Consider the following 16,618-nt stretch of genomic DNA (forward strand, 5'->3'; position numbering starts at 1 on the left):
TAAACCACGGATGGTTGTTATTAAAATACGCATGCGCAAGTTGTGATTAGTCTCTTGCAGTCGTAATGTTGTGTTTATTTTTGAGCCAATACTATTTTCTGTATTAAACCATCTAAAGTTCAACCCCGTCATATTTTGTAACGTAACTGCTTTGGGTAAACTGTCTACTGGTTTGATCATTAATGGAGGTTTTCTTACCCTGTGTTCGCACTATTTCCCAAATAAACAGTGTGATTTGCATATTCATGAATATGCATTTAGGCAGAAGTTCAACCCAGTGTTTTGCATCTCAGTTTGTTAACACGGGAGGGCGCCAAAAAGCTCTAAAAGGTGCTCATAGATTCATAGCCGCAACCAATGCTTGTGCTACTTAATATTCAAAAGTTATTTTAAAAACTATTTTAAGTATCTGAACCTCTTGAAAACCAATCAAATATATTTTCGTACAACTAATAAAACATCTGATTTCTTTTCAATTTTTGGCAAGTCAGCTTTTCGGAATTTTTGCTAATTAGGCCATACCCCGGAAAAAAAACACAGACAAATAATGTGTTTTTTCCTAAACCGCTGCAAGTACGATCACTTTTTCACTTCCCAAGCCAAATAGGACCAACCTCAAAGCCTACATTTATCACATCTCCTCAAAAGCTGAAGCACATAGCACCCAGGTTGTGATAAATTGTTATAGGCCCCTAGCGACACAATTAAATGCATGACCCCAAAACAATATTATTAAACAGAATTTGGGGGCATGGAATGATAACCCTGTTTTGCGCATGACTTTTGGCCTATAGTGGCACCCTGACAATTAATGGGGCTTATTCGTCTATCGTCACCTCTTGGCTATTGTAAATATATATTCCATCAAAGATAATTGAGCTAAAACAGAACACGAACAAGCATAAACAATTATATAAATTCCCCCTTTTTAAAAACCTTTTTCTTTTCAGAAGAAAGCAACAATAATAAGCCCAAATACTATGAACAGAAACCGAGACACAAAGTCATTTATTAATATTTGGTACGTTCCGGCCACGCCCTTCTAATTGTGTTCTTTTTAGATCTAAATAATTTGTTTTAGTGTTCGGGCGCGAGCAATTTCAAAATATACCAATACTTTTTAGCACTGACAATTAATTACGTAGGGGCTTTGAAAAGACAGGAGAATACGGGAACACAAAGTTATAATAATTACCAGGAATATCACTACCGAGTAAGCATTAATCATAATAATTATTACGAACCGGTATATCTCATTACGAAAAACTGCTATGATAGATAACAAGTCATGATAGTTGTATTAGGGGGGGCTATAGTTCAAATGAAATGTAAGTCATTATTGTGACTTTTACTTGAATATTTATAAGATGTAGGCTTTGGTAGTAATTATTGTTACGTTGAATTACAGTTTCTTTCTTTCCTGATAATTAAAAACCGTTTGTACAGTGTTTAACCTCTAGCAAAGTGTTGTCATGTCAAGCAATTACTCAATTGCGACTTTAAGCAGGGCTTCGGTGTAATAGATGAAAGGAAATAGATAGGGCTTACCTGTTTTTAATAATATAAATCAACTCAACTTTTAAATCACCACACTGGATAATGTTTTAAAAGCATTTTCAACTCGATGCGCTTTTCAGTTAGAAGAGTCGTCTTAGGTAAATGTATACAAATTAAAAATGACACGGCATGAATTAAACTTTACTTTACTGGCTAACTTAAATCCATAAATAAATTGAGTTTATATCAATATTGGTTTGAAAGTTTGTGACTATTGGAAACTTTTGAAAAGTTGTCAGTGAGGCAATTTCATTGAAACCACGCAACTATTTACCGTGACATTGACATTCTTACCGATCCATAATAATCTCGACAGTAAGGAATGTATCGTGTATGTTGAATATCTTCAATCTATCTTAAGTTTCTGTTGTATTTGTTGGTATAATTCACTCTCCCAGGCAAATTGTAAGAAACTCCAGCGCATCCCAAAAAGGCCAGCAGGATTATTGGACCAGACACTATAAAAGCATGCAAGAAATCATGGAAGATTACATTATAACTCAGTTTAATAAGTTTTAACCATCAATTTTTTCAGAACCACTAGGCAGGGTCCGAAAACTATGTCTCAAGACCAACAGTTTTAAGAACTTGTTTTCTACCTAGCGCAATATTAACCTTTGTAACAATAGTTGCTCGAGAAAACGTGGTGCATTTTTAAAATTTGTTGATTATTGTGTATTTTATGATCTGTATTATCCCCCTTTCTATTACTTTAATTTTATAAATATATTCTTGTTGTCTATTGTTTTTTTACCTCTACTTGTATTAGATTCTCCTTATAGGCCCAACACAGGGAAAACAAATTTCATGCTGTTACCATGACAATAAATATTTTGAATCTTTGAATATTAAGTTGTCTTCAAATGCAGAAAAGCGTTAAAGTTACAGGCCTTTTACGGTTCGAATGGTTTTAGGCTTTTCTCTCTTGTTTGTCATAACAGAAGTTGCATTTTCCAATGAAAAAGGAACCAAAATCTAATAATAAACACAAACATACATGCGCAAAAACGCAGCAACATGTTCTTCAATCATTTTGATCAAGATTTTTATCACAACCATGGATGAAGGAAAATACAATATTTCCTGCCTCCATGTTACATTTATGCGGAGTTCCTTTGCCCTTCCAAATATCAGTCAACTTAATGAGTGCTGTATAAAACAAACAAAAGTACACTGAACATGGAGATCCATTGGTTGACAATTTGCATCGAAAAATTTCATTAAAAACTTTGATGTAACAAACTGTCTCCCTTCCTCCACCGTTGACAATAACTTTTGCCTCAAAAACCTAACTCTAAAATGTGAATGAAATGAAGATTCACACAAAGTTGAAAATAAATCAGAGGAAGCTATTATTGCATTTGGTGCGTCTATTCGCACAATCTTTATTTCTTTAATGATAGGCAAATACCGTATTATTCCATTGTTGTTTATAAAAAACATTGTTAGTTTGCAGTTGGAAATACGTTGTACAAACGGTTAAAATGATGCAAAGAAACAATCCCTCTTCAAAGTTGTGGTTGCAGCCATTTTAACTATTATTTCTGTAATGTTGAAATTTGATTAACGAGGATTATAAAACCATACTATATTGCTGACATATATCTTTGATGACGAGTTGTTTTATTTGTTAAAAGAAGTTTTAAAAAAGTGAAAGTGGTACCAATTTCCCTAGACGCATTTTTTTCCACCAAAGGTTATTCAACAATTCAAAGTACATACATACATCATAAAAGTATGGAACTTTAATCTAAACATGAGAAGAAAATGTATGCATTTTTGTACAATTCGTTTTTACAACAATACATAGCAGTACAACATTGTCCATGTCCAACTTGTATAACCAAGAAGAAATTGCACATTATTTTAATATATAAAGGTTCATGTAAATGATACTACAGAAACTGCTTTAAAAACAACCAAGCTTCTTTAACTGTTCCCTTTTTCCACAAATAGAAACGATAATACCACACAAAAATGTCTTGAGCCATCAATGAAAGCTGAACTTTGATGCGTTGGAAGGATGAAATCATCTGCTCTGCAACTTGGCCTTCTATCTTGAACACCCATCTGTTTGTGTCCAATGGAACAGGCCAATGAAAGAATACAAAAAGGAAATACATACTTAGTTGAATTTAATAAAATCATGTAGAAATTATGAGATGAGCGGCTGTGGCAAATATTTGTTTTGTTTCAAGGCAGGGTAACACACAAGTACATGTCAGAAGACTACACATTCATATCTCATTTGTTTATTTTGAATAAAGACAAAAACAACTGTTGGAAAATTATTGTTGGTATGCCAAAGCTTTCGTTCGGCTTACATTGTCTGTAAACTTGCCTCAAAGTTTATAGTTGTCATTCTCTTTTTAAGCTATTTTATGATACAAACCTACTTTTTTGTGAATGTATGTATTCAGAATTTTAATTGAATTGCGTAGTTCCCATTGCATTGTGTATGGTTGTGTAGTTTCCCATTGACTTGTGTATGGTTGTGTAGTTTCCCATTGACTTGTGTATGGTTGTGTAGTTTCCCGTTGACTTGTGGATGGTTGTGTAGTTTCCCGTTGACTTGTGTATGGTTGTGTACTTTCCCATTGACTTGTGTATGGTTGTGTAGTTTCCCATGGCATTGTGTATGGTTGTGTAGTTTCCCATTGACTTGTGTATGGTTGTGAAGTGTCCTATTGACTTGTGTATGGTTGTGTAGTTTCCCATTGACTTGTGTATGGTTGTGTAGTTTCCCGTTGACTTGTGTATGGTTGTGTAGTTTCCCATTGACTTGTGTATGGTTGTGTAGTTTCCCATTGACTTGTGTATGGTTGTGTAGTTTCCCATTGACTTGTGTATGGTTGTGTAATTTCCCATTGACTTGTGTATGGTTGTGTAGTTTCCCATTGACTTGTGTATGGTTGTGTAGTTTCCCATTGACTTGTGTATGGTTGTAAAGTGTCCTACTGACTTGTGTATGGTTGTGTAGTTTCCCATTGACATGTGTATGGTTGTGTAGTTTCCCATTGACTTGTGTATGGTTGTGTAGTTTCCCATTGACTTGTGTATGGTTGTGTAGTTTCCCATTGACTTGTGTATGGTTGTATAGTTTCCCATTGCATTGTGTATGGTTGTGTAGTTTCCCATTGACTTGTGTATGGTTGTGTAGTTTCCGATTGACTTGTGTATGGTTGTGAAGTGTCCTATTGACTTGTGTATGGTTGTGTAGTTTCCCATTGACTTGTGTATGGTTGTGTAGTTTCCCATTGACTTGTGTATGGTTGTGTAGTTTCCCATTGACTTGTGTATGGTTGTGTAGTTTCCCATTGACTTGTGTATGGTTGTGTAGTTTCCCATTGCATTGTGTATGGTTGTGTAGTTTCCTATTGACTTGTGTATGGTTGTGTAGTTTCCCATTTATGGAGGACGAAAAGTGGACATCTGCTTTTCTGGTATCAAAATTACAGAAAGGCAGATTTTATGTTTTTTTATATCACATTTTCTCCTTTTCTTCTTTTCTGCTACCTGAAAAGCAGATTGAACGTTTTGTGAAAATGCATTTTCTACTTTCCTACTTCTCTGTTACGGACGAAAAGTGGCCGTTTGCTTTTCTGCTATCAGAAGAGTAGAAAAGCAGATTTAACATTTCGTGAATATGCAATTTTCTATTTCTCTGCTTTTCTGCCAGCTGAAAAGCAGATTTTACTCGGTCAGCCATATGGAGGACGAAAAGTCGACATCTGCTTTTCTGGTATCAAAATTACAGAAAGGCAGATTTTATGTTTTTTTATATCAACTTTTCTCCTTTTCTTCTTTTCTGCTACCTGAAAAGCAGATTGAACGTTTTGTTAAAATGCATTTTCTACTTTCCTACTTCTCTGTTACGGACGAAAAGTGGCCGTTTGCTTTTCTGCTATCAGAAGAGTAGAAAAGCAGATTTAACGTTTCGTGAATATGCAATTTTCTATTTCTCTGCTTTTCTGCCACCTGAAAAGCAGATTTTACTCGGTCAGCCATTTGCCTTTTTGCGTTCAAAGGACCGCTCCGCAACGTTTCGATTTATTGAACAAGTCCAAACGTGTCACCGGTTTTATGAAACCTCCACCGGCGTGTTTCCTTTGAGATGCCGCGCCGCATGTGCGGTCATCTCAAAAACACTTCTTCCGAAATACGAACGCAAAAAAGGCAAATGGCCACTTTTCGGCCACCTAAGTAAAATATGATTTTCCGGTATCCGAAAGGAGAAAAGGAGATGGCCACTTTTCGTCCGCCGGAGTAAAATCTGCTTTTCAGGTGGCAGAAAAGTAGAGAAATAGAAAATTGCATATTCACGAAACGTTAAATCTGCTTTTCTACTATTCTGATAGCAGAAAAGCAAACGGCCACTTTTCGTCCGCCAGCATATGGACAAAAAGTAAAACCTGCTTTTCTGGTAACAGAGAAGTAGGAAAGTAGAAAATGCATTTTCACAAAACGTTCAATCTGCTTTTCAGGTAGCAGAAAAGAAGAAAAGGAGAAAAGTTGATATAATAAACCCATAAAATCTGCCTTTCTGTAATTCTGATACCAGAAGACCAGATGTCCACTTTTCGTCCTCCATACCCATTGACATGTGTATGGTTGTGAAGTGTCCCATTGACTTGTGTATGGTTGTGTAGTTTCCCATTGACTTGTGTATGGTTGTGTAGTTTCCCATTGACTTGTGTATGGTTGTGTAGTTTCCCATTGCATTGTGTATGGTTGTGTAGTTTCCCATTGACTTGTGTATGGTTGTGTAGTTTCCCGTTGCATTGCGTATGGTTGTGTAGTTCACTATTGGCTTGTGTATGGTTGTGTAGTTTCCCATTGACTTGTGTATGGTTGTGTAGTTTCCGATTGACTTGTGTATGGTTGTGTAGTTTCCCATTGACTTGTGTATGGTTGTGTAGTTTCCCATTGAGTTGTGTATGGTTGTGTAGTTTCCCATTGACTTGTGTATGGTTGTGTAGTTTCCCATTGCATTGTGTATGGTTGTGTAGTTTCCTATTGGCTTGTGTATGGTTGTGTAGTTTCCCATTGACTTGTGTATGGTTGTGTAGTTTCCGATTGACTTGTGTATGGTTGTGTAGTTTCCCATTGACTTGTGTATGGTTGTGTAGTTTCCCATTGAGTTTTGTATGGTTGTGTAATTTCCCATTGACTTGTGTATGGTTGTGTAGTTCCCCATTGTCTTGTGTATGGTTGTGTAGTTTCCCATTGACTTGTGTATGGTTGTGTAGTTTCCCATTGCATTGTGTATGGTTGTGTAGTTTCCTATTGACTTGTGTATGGTTGTGTAGTTTCCCATTTATGGAGGACGAAAAGTGGACATCTGCTTTTCTGGTATCAAAATTACAGAAAGGCAGATTTTATGTTTTTTTTTATTAACTTTTTTTCCTTTTCTTCTTTTGTGCTACCTGAAAAGCAGATTGAACGTTTTGTGAAAATGCATTTTCTACTTTGCTACTTCTCTGTTACGGACGAAAAGTGGCCGTTTGCTTTTCTGCTATCAGAAGAGTAGAAAAGCAGATTTAACGTTTCGTGAATATGCAATTTTCTATTTCTCTGCTTTTCTGCCACCTGAAAAGCAGATTTTACTCGGTCAGCCATTTGCCTTTTTGCGTTCAAAGGACCGCCGCTCCGCAACGTTTCGATTTATTGAACAAGTCCAAACGTGTCACCGGTTTTATGAAACCTCCACCGGCGTATTTCGTTTGAGATGCCGAGCCGCATGTGCGGTCATCTCAAAAACACTTCTTCCGAAATACGAACGCAAAAAAGGCAAATGGCCACTTTTCGGCCACCTAGGTAAAATATGATTTTCCGGTATCCGAAAGGAGAAGAGGAGATGGCCACTTTTCGTCCGCCGGAGTAAAATCTGCTTTTCAGGTGGCAGAAAAGTAGAGAAATAGAAAATTGCATATTCACGAAACGTTAAATCTGCTTTTCTACTATTCTGATAGCAGAAAAGCAAACGGCCACTTTTCGTCCGTAACAGAGAAGAAGGAAAGTAGAAAATGCATTTTCGCAAAACGTTCAATCTGCTTTTCAGGTAGCAGAAAAGAAGAAAAGGAGAAAAGTTGATATAAAAAACCCATAAAATCTGCCTTTCTGTAATTCTGATACCAGAAATCCAGATGTCCACTTTTCGTCCTCCATACCCATTGACATGTGTATGGTTGTGAAGTGTCCCATTGACTTGTGTATGGTTGTGTAGTTTCCCATTGACTTGTGTATGGTTGTGTAGTTTCCCATTGACTTGTGTATGGTTGTGTAGTTTCCCATTGCATTGTGTATGGTTGTGTAGTTTCCCATTGAGTTGTGTATGGTTGTGTAGTTTCCCATTGACTTGTGTATGGTTGTGTAGTTTCCCATTGCATTGTGTATGGTTGTGTAGTTTCCTAATTGCTTGTGTATGGTTGTGTAGTTTCCCATTGACTTGTGTATGGTTGTGTAGTTTCCGATTGACTTGTGTATGGTTGTGTAGTTTCCCATTGACTTGTGTATGGTTGTGTAGCTTCCCATTGAGTTTTGTATGGTTGTGTAATTTCCCATTGACTTGTGTATGGTTGTGTAGTTCCCCATTGTCTTGTGTATGGTTGTGTAGTTTCCCATTGCATTGTGTATGGTTGTGTAGTTTCCTATTGACTTGTGTATGGTTGTGTAGTTTCCCATTTATGGAGGACGAAAAGTGGACATCTGCTTTTCTGGTATCAAAATTACAGAAAGGCAGATTTTATGTTTTTTTATATGAATTTTTTTTCCTTTTCTTCTTTTGTGCTACCTGAAAAGCAGATTGAACGTTTTGTGAAAATGCATTTTCTACTTTCCTACTTCTCTGTTACGGACGAAAAGTGGCCGTTTGCTTTTCTGCTATCAGAAGAGTAGAAAAGCAGATTTAACGTTTCGTGAATATGCAATTTTCTATTTCTCTGCTTTTCTGCCACCTGAAAAGCAGATTTTACTCGGTCAGCCATTTGCCTTTTTGCGTTCAAAGGACCGCCGCTCCGCAACGTTTCGATTTATTGAACAAGTCCAAACGTGTCACCGGTTTTATGAAACCTCCACCGGCGTATTTCGTTTGAGATGCCGAGCCGCATGTGCGGTCATCTCAAAAACACTTCTTCCGAAATACGAACGCAAAAAAGGCAAATGGCCACTTTTCAGCCACCTAGGTAAAATATGATTTTCCGGTATCCGAAAGGAGAAGAGGAGATGGCCACTTTTCGTCCGCCGGAGTAAAATCTGCTTTTCAGGTGGCAGAAAAGTAGAGAAATAGAAAATTGCATATTCACGAAACGTTAAATCTGCTTTTCTACTATTCTGATAGCAGAAAAGCAAACGGCCACTTTTCGTCCGTAACAGAGAAGTAGGAAAGTAGAAAATGCATTTTCACAAAACGTTCAATCTGCTTTTCAGGTAGCAGAAAAGAAGAAAAGGAGAAAAGTTGATATAAAAAACCCATAAAATCTGCCTTTCTGTAATTCTGATACCAGAAATCCAGATGTCCACTTTTCGTCCTCCATACCCATTGACACGTTTATGGTTGTGAAGTGTCCCATTGACTTGTGTATGGTTGTGTAGTTTCCCATTGACTTGTGTATGGTTGTGTAGTTTCCCATTGACTTGTGTATGGTTGTGTAGTTTCCCATTGCATTGTGTATGGTTGTGTAGTTTCCCATTGACTTGTGTATGGTTGTGTAGTTTCCCATTGCATTGCGTATGGTTGTGTAGTTCACTATTGGCTTGTGTATGGTTGTGTAGTTTCCCATTGACTTGTGTATGGTTGTGTAGTTTCCGATTGACTTGTGTATGGTTGTGTAGTTTCCCATTGACTTGTGTATGGTTGTGTAGTTTCCCATTGAGTTGTGTATGGTTGTGTAGTTTCCCATTGACTTGTGTATGGTTGTGTAGTTTCCCATTGCATTGTGTATGGTTGTGTAGTTTCCTATTGGCTTGTGTATGGTTGTGTAGTTTCCCATTGACTTGTGTATGGTTGTGTAGTTTCCGATTGACTTGTGTATGGTTGTGTAGTTTCCCATTGACTTGTGTATGGTTGTGTAGTTTCCCATTGAGTTTTGTATGGTTGTGTAATTTCCCATTGACTTGTGTATGGTTGTGTAGTTCCCCATTGTCTTGTGTATGGTTGTGTAGTTTCCCATTGACTTGTGTATGGTTGTGTAGTTTCCCATTGCATTGTGTATGGTTGTGTAGTTTCCTATTGACTTGTGTATGGTTGTGTAGTTTCCCATTTATGGAGGACGAAAAGTGGACATCTGCTTTTCTGGTATCAAAATTACAGAAAGGCAGATTTTATGTTTTTTTTCATTAACTTTTTTTCCTTTTCTTCTTTTGTGCTACCTGAAAAGCAGATTGAACGTTTTGTGAAAATGCATTTTCTACTTTCCTACTTCTCTGTTACGGACGAAAAGTGGCCGTTTGCTTTTCTGCTATCAGAAGAGTAGAAAAGCAGATTTAACGTTTCGTGAATATGCAATTTTCTATTTCTCTGCTTTTCTGCCACCTGAAAAGCAGATTTTACTCGGTCAGCCATTTGCCTTTTTGCGTTCAAAGGACCGCCGCTCCGCAACGTTTCGATTTATTGAACAAGTCCAAACGTGTCACCGGTTTTATGAAACCTCCACCGGCGTATTTCGTTTGAGATGCCGAGCCGCATGTGCGGTCATCTCAAAAACACTTCTTCCGAAATACGAACGCAAAAAAGGCAAATGGCCACTTTTCGGCCACCTAGGTAAAATATGATTTTCCGGTATCCGAAAGGAGAAGAGGAGATGGCCACTTTTCGTCCGCCGGAGTAAAATCTGCTTTTCAGGTGGCAGAAAAGTAGAGAAATAGAAAATTGCATATTCACGAAACGTTAAATCTGCTTTTCTACTATTCTGATAGCAGAAAAGCAAACGGCCACTTTTCGTCCGTAACAGAGAAGTAGGAAAGTAGAAAATGCATTTTCACAAAACGTTCAATCTGCTTTTCAGGTAGCAGAAAAGAAGAAAAGGAGAAAAGTTGATATAAAAAACCCATAAAATCTGCCTTTCTGTAATTCTGATACCAGAAATCCAGATGTCCACTTTTCGTCCTCCATACCCATTGACATGTGTATTGTTGTGAAGTGTCCCATTGACTTGTGTATGGTTGTGTAGTTTCCCATTGACTTGTGTATGGTTGTGTAGTTTCCCATTGACTTGTGTATGGTTGTGTAGTTTCCCATTGCATTGTGTATGGTTGTGTAGTTTCCCATTGAGTTGTGTATGGTTGTGTAGTTTCCCATTGACTTGTGTATGGTTGTGTAGTTTCCCATTGCATTGTGTATGGTTGTGTAGTTTCCTATTGGCTTGTGTATGGTTGTGTAGTTTCCCATTGACTTGTGTATGGTTGTGTAGTTTCCCATTGACTTGTGTATGGTTGTGTAGTTTCACATTGACTTGTGTATGGTTGTGTAGCTTCCCATTGAGTTTTGTATGGTTGTGTAATTTCCCATTGACTTGTGTATGGTTGTGTAGTTCCCCATTGTCTTGTGTATGGTTGTGTAGTTTCCCATTGCATTGTGTATGGTTGTGTAGTTTCCTATTGACTTGTGTATGGTTGTGTAGTTTCCCATTTATGGAGGACGAAAAGTGGACATCTGCTTTTCTGGTATCAAAATTACAGAAAGGCAGATTTTATGTTTTTTTATATTAATTTTTTTTCCTTTTCTTCTTTTGTGCTACCTGAAAAGCAGATTGAACGTTTTGTGAAAATGCATTTTCTACTTTCCTACTTCTCTGTTACGGACGAAAAGTGGCCGTTTGCTTTTCTGCTATCAGAAGAGTAGAAAAGCAGATTTAACGTTTCGTGAATATGCAATTTTCTATTTCTCTGCTTTTCTGCCACCTGAAAAGCAGATTTTACTCGGTCAGCCATTTGCCTTTTTGCGTTCAAAGGACCGCCGCTCCGCAACGTTTCGATTTATTGAACAAGTCCAAACGTGTCACCGGTTTTATGAAACCTCCACCGGCGTATTTCGTTTGAGATGCCGAGCCGCATGTGCGGTCATCTCAAAAACACTTCTTCCGAAATACGAACGCAAAAAAGGCAAATGGCCACTTTTCGGCCACCTAGGTAAAATATGATTTTCCGGTATCCGAAAGGAGAAAAGGAGATGGCCACTTTTCGTCCGCCGGAGTAAAATCTGCTTTTCAGGTGGCAGAAAAGTAGAGAAATAGAAAAATGCATATTCACGAAACGTTAAATCTGCTTTTCTACTATTCTGATAGCAGAAAAGCAAACGGCCACTTTTCGTCCGTAACAGAGAAGTAGGAAAGTAGAAAATGCATTTTCACAAAACGTTCAATCTGCTTTTCAGGTAGCAGAAAAGAAGAAAAGGAGAAAAGTTGATATAAAAAAACCATAAAATCTGCCTTTGTGTAATTCTGATACCAGAAATCCAGATGTCCACTTTTCGTCCTCCATACCCATTGACACGTTTATGGTTGTGAAGTGTCCCATTGACTTGTGTATGGTTGTGTAGTTTCCCATTGACTTGTGTATGGTTGTGTAGTTTCCCATTGACTTGTGTATGGTTGTGTAGTTTCCGATTGACTTGTGTATGGTTGTGTAGTTTCCCATTGACTTGTGTATGGTTGTGTAGTTTCCCATTGAGTTGTGTATGGTTGTGTAGTTTCCCATTGACTTGTGTATGGTTGTGTAGTTTCCCATTGCATTGTGTATGGTTGTGTAGTTTCCTATTGGCTTGTGTATGGTTGTGTAGTTTCCCATTGACTTGTGTATGGTTGTGTAGTTTCCGATTGACTTGTGTATGGTTGTGTAGTTTCCCATTGACTTGTGTATGGTTGTGTAGTTTCCCATTGAGTTTTGTATGGTTGTGTAATTTCCCATTGACTTGTGTATGGTTGTGTAGTTCCCCATTGTCTTGTGTATGGTTGTGCAGTTTCCCATTGCATTGTGTATGGTTGTGTAGTTTCCTATTGACTTGTGTATGGTTGTGTAGTTTCCCATTTATGGAGGACGAAAAGTGGACATCTGCTTTTCTGGTATCAAAATTACAGAAAGGCAGATTTTATGTTTTTTTATATTAATTTTTTTTCCTTTTCTTCTTTTGTGCTACCTGAAAAGCAGATTGAACGTTTTGTGAAAATGCATTTTCTACTTTCCTACTTCTCTGTTACGGACGAAAAGTGGCCGTTTGCTTTTCTGCTATCAGAAGAGTAGAAAAGCAGATTTAACGTTTCGTGAATATGCAATTTTCTATTTCTCTGCTTTTCTGCCACCTGAAAAGCAGATTTTACTCGGTCAGCCATTTGCCTTTTTGCGTTCAAAGGACCGCCGCTCCGCAACGTTTCGATTTATTGAACAAGTCCAAACGTGTCACCGGTTTTATGAAACCTCCACCGGCGTATTTCGTTTGAGATGCCGAGCCGCATGTGCGGTCATCTCAAAAACACTTCTTCCGAAATACGAACGCAAAAAAGGCAAATGGCCACTTTTCGGCCACCTAGGTAAAATATGATTTTCCGGTATCCGAAAGGAGAAGAGGAGATGGCCACTTTTCGTCCGCCGGAGTAAAATCTGCTTTTCAGGTGGCAGAAAAGTAGAGAAATAGAAAATTGCATATTCACGAAACGTTAAATCTGCTTTTCTACTATTCTGATAGCAGAAAAGCAAACGGCCACTTTTCGTCCGTAACAGAGAAGTAGGAAAGTAGAAAATGCATTTTCACAAAACGTTCAATCTGCTTTTCAGGTAGCAGAAAAGAAGAAAAGGAGAAAAGTTGATATAAAAAACCCATAAAATCTTCCTTTGTGTAATTCTGATACCAGAAATCCAGATGTCCACTTTTCGTCCTCCATACCCATTGACACGTGTATGGTTGTGAAGTGTCCCATTGACTTGTGTATGGTTGTGTAGTTTCCCATTGACTTGTGTATGGTTGTGTAGTTTCCCATTGACTTGTGTATGGTTGTGTAGTTTCCCATTGCATTGTGTATGGTTGTGTAGTTTCCCATTGACTTGTGTATGGTTGTGTAGTTTCCCATTGCATTGCGTATGGTTGTGTAGTTCACTATTGGCTTGTGTATGGTTGTGTAGTTTCCCATTGACTTGTGTATGGTTGTGTAGTTTCCGATTGACTTGTGTATGGTTGTGTAGTTTCCCATTGACTTGTGTATGGTTGTGTAGTTTCCCATTGAGTTGTGTATGGTTGTGTAGTTTCCCATTGACTTGTGTATGGTTGTGTAGTTTCCCATTGCATTGTGTATGGTTGTGTAGTTTCCTATTGGCTTGTGTATGGTTGTGTAGTTTCCCATTGACTTGTGTATGGTTGTGTAGTTTCCGATTGATATTGTGTATGGTTGTGTAGTTTCCCATTGACTTGTGTATGGTTGTGTAGTTTCCCATTGAGTTTTGTATGGTTGTGTAATTTCCCATTGACTTGTGTATGGTTGTGTAGTTCCCCATTGTCTTGTGTATGGTTGTGTAGTTTCCCATTGCATTGTGTATGGTTGTGTAGTTTCCTATTGACTTGTGTATGGTTGTGTAGTTTCCCATTTATGGAGGACGAAAAGTGGACATCTGCTTTTCTGGTATCAAAATTACAGAAAGGCAGATTTTATGTTTTTTTTTATTAACTTTTTTTCCTTTTCTTCTTTTGTGCTACCTGAAAAGCAGATTGAACCTTTTGTGAAAATGCATTTTCTACTTTCCTACTTCTCTGTTACGGACGAAAAGTGGCCGTTTGCTTTTCTGCTATCAGAAGAGTAGAAAAGCAGATTTAACGTTTCGTGAATATGCAATTTTCTATTTCTCTGCTTTTCTGCCACCTGAAAAGCAGATTTTACTCGGTCAGCCATTTGCCTTTTTGCGTTCAAAGGACCGCCGCTCCGCAACGTTTCGATTTATTGAACAAGTCCAAACGTGTCACCGGTTTTATGAAACCTCCACCGGCGTATTTCGTTTGAGATGCCGAGCCGCATGTGAGGTCATCTCAAAAACACTTCTTCCGAAATACGAACGCAAAAAAGGCAAATGGCCACTTTTCGGCCACCTAGGTAAAATATGATTTTCCGGTATCCGAAAGGAGAAAAGGAGATGGCCACTTTTCGTCCGCCGGAGTAAAATCTGCTTTTCAGGTGGCAGAAAAGTAGAGAAATAGAAAAATGCATATTCACGAAACGTTAAATCTGCTTTTCTACTATTCTGATAGCAGAAAAGCAAACGGCCACTTTTCGTCCGTAACAGAGAAGTAGGAAAGTAGAAAATGCATTTTCACAAAACGTTCAATCTGCTTTTCAGGTAGCAGAAAAGAAGAAAAGGAGAAAAGTTGATATAAAAAACCCATAAAATCTGCCTTTCTGTAATTCTGATACCAGAAATCCAGATGTCCACTTTTCGTCCTCCATACCCATTGACACGTTTATGGTTGTGAAGTGTCCCATTGACTTGTGTATGGTTGTGTAGTTTCCCATTGACTTGTGTATGGTTGTGTAGTTTCCCATTGACTTGTGTATGGTTGTGTAGTTTCCCATTGCATTGTGTATGGTTGTGTAGTTTCCCATTGACTTGTGTATGGTTGTGTAGTTTCCCATTGCATTGCGTATGGTTGTGTAGTTCACTATTGGCTTGTGTATGGTTGTGTAGTTTCCCATTGACTTGTGTATGGTTGTGTAGTTTCCGATTGACTTGTGTATGGTTGTGTAGTTTCCCATTGACTTGTGTATGGTTGTGTAGTTTCCCATTGAGTTGTGTATGGTTGTGTAGTTTCCCATTGACTTGTGTATGGTTGTGTAGTTTCCCATTGCATTGTGTATGGTTGTGTAGTTTCCTATTGGCTTGTGTATGGTTGTGTAGTTTCCCATTGACTTGTGTATGGTTGTGTAGTTTCCGATTGACTTGTGTATGGTTGTGTAGTTTCCCATTGACTTGTGTATGGTTGTGTAGTTTCCCATTGAGTTTTGTATGGTTGTGTAATTTCCCATTGACTTGTGTATGGTTGTGTAGTTCCCCATTGTCTTGTGTATGGTTGTGTAGTTTCCCATTGACTTGTGTATGGTTGTGTAGTTTCCCATTGCATTGTGTATGGTTGTGTAGTTTCCTATTGACTTGTGTATGGTTGTGTAGTTTCCCATTTATGGAGGACGAAAAGTGGACATCTGCTTTTCTGGTATCAAAATTACAGAAAGGCAGATTTTATGTTTTTTTTTATTAACTTTTTTTCCTTTTCTTCTTTTGTGCTACCTGAAAAGCAGATTGAACGTTTTGTGAAAATGCATTTTCTACTTTCCTACTTCTCTGTTACGGACGAAAAGTGGCCGATTGCTTTTCTGCTATCAGAAGAGTAGAAAAGCAGATTTAACGTTTCGTGAATATGCAATTTTCTATTTCTCTGCTTTTCTGCCACCTGAAAAGCAGATTTTACTCGGTCAGCCATTTGCCTTTTTGCGTTCAAAGGACCGCCGCTCCGCAACGTTTCGATTTATTGAACAAGTCCAAACGTGTCACCGGTTTTATGAAACCTCCACCGGCGTATTTCGTTTGAGATGCCGAGCCGCATGTGCGGTCATCTCAAAAACACTTCTTCCGAAATACGAACGCAAAAAAGGCAAATGGCCACTTTTCGGCCACCTAGGTAAAATATGATTTTCCGGTATCCGAAAGGAGAAGAGGAGATGGCCACTTTTCGTCCGCCGGAGTAAAATCTGCTTTTCAGGTGGCAGAAAAGTAGAGAAATAGAAAATTGCATATTCACGAAACGTTAAATCTGCTTTTCTACTATTCTGATAGCAGAAAAGCAAACGGCCACTTTTCGTCCGTAACAGAGAAGTAGGAAAGTAGAAAATGCATTTTCGCAAAACGTTCAATCTGCTTTTCAGGTAGCAGAAAAGAAGAAAAGGAGAAAAGTTGATATAAAAAACCCATAAAATCTGCCTTTCTGTAATTCTGATACCAGAAATCCAGATGTCCACTTTTCGTCCTCCATACCCATTGACACGTTTATGGTTGTGAAGTGTCCCATTGACTTGTGTATGGTTGTGTAGTT

The sequence above is a fragment of the Asterias amurensis genome, chromosome 4 (genome assembly GCF_032118995.1).
Source record: "Asterias amurensis chromosome 4, ASM3211899v1".
In the NCBI taxonomy this organism is placed as follows: Eukaryota; Metazoa; Echinodermata; class Asteroidea; order Forcipulatida; family Asteriidae; genus Asterias; species Asterias amurensis.